The following is a 4911-nucleotide window of genomic DNA, read 5'->3' on the forward strand; positions in this document are numbered from 1 at the left end:
AAAGATCCCCTTCAGCAGTCTTTTGGTTTCCTCATATCAAGATCCTTCCTATAAATTCTGGTGGTTGTTCAGAACTGGAAACAATGTATACAGTGTGTGATCCAGAGAGTGAGAACTAAAATTCCCATGTGAAATGTCACCATGTGAGAAAATCATATGGAACATCCCATAGACCCTTTCAATTTATATCTTTTCCTGCTATTGCTGTGCTGCCATCTTTACTTTAATAACGCTGGTCTTTGAGGATAAACTGAGTCTTTTGAGTCCTGTCAGCAGTTAAAGACTTAAGATATATATATTAATAGTAATTTTAATAATTCCACTGATTGTTACCTATTTTTTAAGATCTGATTTCAGTGTTCTTTAACACATTTAATTAATTAATGTATAGTCAAATTAGCCAATTGGTAGGAAGACAGTAATTTCAGGCTAATTGAATACTGCACTTACAGTAATGGTCTAATCATCTAGGAAGAAAATTAATAAAAAAAAAAAACAATGACCCTCTATAATACACTGGTTCAGACAGACTTCACAGATATATTTAGTGCTTTTCATCCCGAAGCAGCAGAATACACATTCTTCTCGAATCATATAGAACATTCTCCAAGATAGATCACATACTGGGTCACAAAACACCCCTCGATTAAATGCAAAAGAACTGAGATTCTACCAGGCACATTTTCATATCATAATGCTCTGAAACTTGAAATCAACCACAGGAAAAGTTTTGGAAAACCTCCAAATGCATGATGTTTAAAGAACATTTTACTAAAGAATGAATGGGCCAACCAGTCAATTAGAGAAGAAATTTAAAAATCTATGGAAACAAATGAAAATGAACAATGAAACATTCATCATGTGAAAACACGATAGTCCAAACCATTTGGGATTCAGCAAAGGCAGTCCCAAGAAGAAAATACATTGCCTTCCAGGTCTATCTCAAGGAACAAGAAAAGGCCCCAATCTAACAGCACACTTAAAGGAGCTAGAAGAAGAACAGGAAAGAAACCCCAAGGCCAGCAGAAGAAAAGAAACAATAAAGATCAGAGCAGAATAAACAACACACACACACACACACACACACACACACACACACACACCACAGTAGAAAATAACAATGACTGTAAGATCTGTTTTTTTTTAATAAACAAAAGAGATAAGCCCTAGCCAGACTTCTGAAAAACAAGTAAGAATAACCACATAGATAAAAATCACAAATGAAAATGGACTTATCACAACCAATACGACAAATACAAAGAATTATAAGGATACTATGAAAAATTATATGCCAACAAACTGGGCAACATAGAAGAAATGGAAAAATACCGAGCCACACACACACTACCAAAACCAAATGGGAAGAAATTGAACATTTGGACAGAACCATAACTAGTAAAGAATTGGAATCACTCAACAAAAATCCCCCAATAAATAAGTGTTCATGGCCAGATAGCTTCGCAAGAGGAATTCTACCAGACATTTAAAACAGAGTCAATACCTATCCTTCTCAAGCTATTCCAAAAAATAGAAATGGAACAAAAGTTTCCAGAATCATTCTATGAAGCCAATGTTACCTTGACTTCCAAATCAGACAGAGACGACACACAAAAGGAGAATTACATGTCAATATCCCTGAGGGATACGAATGCAAAGATTCTCAGCAATATAACAAGCACATCGAATTCATCTCATATTAAAGGAATTATCCACCATCAACAAGTGGGATTCATTCCTGTCTGCACGTGTGGTTCAGTATTTGCAAATCAATTAAGGTGATACATCATATTAATAACAGAAAAGGTAAGAACCATATGATTCTCTCAATAGATGCAGCAAAAGCATTTGAGAAAACATATCATCCTTTTTAAAATAAAAACCCTCAGAGAGTCGGGAAAGAAGAAACATACCTAAACATCATCAAAGCCATATATGAAACGTTCACAGGTAATAGCATCCTCAGTGGAAAAAAGAATTAGAGTTTTCCCACTTAGATCGGGAACATGACAGGGATATCCACTCTCACCACTGTTGTTTAACATAGTGCTAGAAATCCTAGCATCAGCAATCAGACAACAAAACAAAATAAAAGGCATCAAAATTGGCAAAGAAAAAGTCACTTTTTTCAGATGGCATAATGTTCTATATGAAAAAAACCAATACACTCCACCAAAAGGTTCCTAGAACTGGCACATGAATTCGGCAATGTGGTCAAGTTCAAAATTCATGAACAGAAAGCGGTTGCATTTCTATACACCAATAATGAAGCAACAGAAATAGAAATCAAGAAACTCATCCCACTCACAATTGCACCAAGAACATAAAATACATAGGAATAAAAATAACCAAGATATAAAAAATCTGTATGCTGAATACTATACAAAACTTATGAAGGACATTGAAGAAGTCACACAGGAAATGAAAACACATTCTGTGCTCATGGATTGGAAGAATAAATATTGTTAAAATGTCAATACTATCCAAAACAATCTACACATTCAATGCAATCCCAATCAAAATTGCATTGACATTCTTCTCAAAGCTAGAACAAACCATTCTAAAATTTGGATGGTACCTCAAAAGACCCCGAATAGCCAAAGTAATATTGAAGAAGAAAACCAATGTGGGCGGTATCACAATCCCAGACATTAGCCTCTACTTCAAAGCTGTAATCAATGAGATAGTATGGTATTGGCACAAAAACAGACACATAGACTGATGGAATAGAAGGGAACCCAGATTTGAACCCCCAAATGTATGGTCAACTAATCTTTGACAAAGCAGGAAAGAATTGCCAACGATAAAACACAGTGTCTTTAGCAAATCATGCTGGGAGAACTGGACAGCGTCATGCGGAGGAATGGAACTAGACTACTTTCTTACACCATACACAAAAATAAACTCAAACTGGATGAAAGGTCTAAATGTGAGACAGGAAACTATCAACAGCCTAGGGGAGAAAGCAGGCAATAACCTCTTTGAGTTCAGCCACAGAAATTTCTTTTTTGACATGTCTCCAAAAGGCACGGGAATTAAAAGCAAAAATGAACTATCGGGACCTCATCAAGATAAAAAGCTTCTGCACTTCAAGGACATAATCAACCAAACTAAAAGGCAAACAATGGAATGGGAAAAGATATTTGTAAATGACATATCAGACAAAGGTTAGTATCAAAATTCTATAAAAATTTGCCAAACTCAATATCTGAAAAACAAATAATCCAGCAAATAAATAGACATAAGTCATGGATAAGCATTTTTCTGAAGAGGACATCTAGATGGCCAACAGACACATGAAATGATGCTCAACGTCAGTCATCATCAGGGAAATACAGATGAAAACCACACTGAGATATTATGTCACACCAGTCAGAGTGGCTAAAACTAACAACTCAGAAAACAACAGATGCTGGTGAGGATGTGGACAAATGGGGACCCTCTTGCACTGTTGTTCGGAATGAAAACTGGGGCTTCCACTCTGGAAAACAGTGTGGAGGCTCCTCAAAATATTAAAAATAGAGCTACCCTATGACCCAGCAATAGCACGACTAATGATGTATCCAAAGGATACAGGAGTGCTGATTCACAGGGCAGACATAGCCTAATGTTTATCCAGTGCTTTCAACAAAGCCAAATTATGCAAAGAGCCTACATGACCATCAACTGATGAATGGATCAAAAAGATGTGGTTTACATATATGATGGAATCCGAATTGGCATTGAGAAAAAATGTAATGATGCCATCTGCAGCAATGTGGAGGGAACTGGAAGGTATTATACTAAGTTAAATAAGTCATTTAGAGAAAGACAGATATCACATTTTTTCATTTATATGTGGAACTTGAGAAACTTGAGAAACAGAAGAGCATGCAGGAGCAGAAGGGAGAGGATGAGAGGAAAACCATAACTGATTTTTAAATACAGAAAACTGATGATTGAGACAGGATGGAGAAGAGTTGAAAATGATGATGGGTATTGAGGAAGGAACCTTTTGGTTGCAACATTATTATTACAAATTTTAAATGTATTCTAAAAATTGAATGGACAATAAAAATGTCTCTAATAGCTAAAATATTTGAAAAAGAAGATAGCTGGAGGACTCTGCTATTGCATTCCAGAATCTACTAAGAAGCTAAAATAAGACTTTCTATATCAGTATAAAGATAAACATGTAAGTCAAAGTAAAATATTTTCCAGAAATAAATGAGCCAGAAGTTGCCTGCCACATACATTGTTCATCAATTTTCATTAGCGGTTTAATGTGTTTCAAAAGTACAGAGCGTTTTTCTCAATAAAGGGTCAGCGATTCAATACCAAAACTCAACATGCACAGGGGTACGTGCGTGCACAAAGATAGAGACACACAGTTTTAAGAGATGATAAAGAAATTACTTAAAAATGTTCATATCCTTTAACAAACAAAAATTGTATTATCAAAGATAGAAAATAACCATTATAATCTCAAGTTAAGTAAAGAGTTATTAGTTTTTTAGTTCAAGATGTTTACATTGGAGGTCCATGAATTCACATTCTGCCAGACACATCAATTTAATAGCTACACTAAAAAGTCATACTCTCTGAAAGTACTCCAAAAACTGGCTGAGTGATTTTTATACATTAGGAATTCAAGCAAATACCCACATTAAAATGGGTAAAAAATGCTGAGACACACTCTTGCCATAAACTCCCCCTTTAGTAGAGCAACATTCAACGGGGAGGAAAAATTCAAATCCCAACTTCTTTCTGAGAAGGGATGGGTTTGGATCCAACATCTAGTGCCTCACATTTTAAAACTTGCTCTTGAGGAATCAGCCCGCAGAAACTCTAATCTCAGAAAACAACATGTTTTAACTTCACCAGTCCCACAAGACGTTAAATTGTGGTATTCTCCATAGCTCAGTGCAGAACTAA

General features: G+C 35.6%; 1 protein-coding gene across 1 annotated transcript in view; it reads right to left on the bottom strand.

The window, feature by feature from the left end:
- Positions 1-4911, bottom strand: part of LOC115294075 (olfactory receptor 14A16-like) — a 20701-nt gene that overhangs the window by 1188 nt on the left and 14602 nt on the right. The gene's annotated exons all lie outside the window — the stretch shown is intronic.

The sequence above is a fragment of the Suricata suricatta genome, chromosome 6 (genome assembly GCF_006229205.1).
Source record: "Suricata suricatta isolate VVHF042 chromosome 6, meerkat_22Aug2017_6uvM2_HiC, whole genome shotgun sequence".
Taxonomy (NCBI): Eukaryota; Metazoa; Chordata; class Mammalia; order Carnivora; family Herpestidae; genus Suricata; species Suricata suricatta.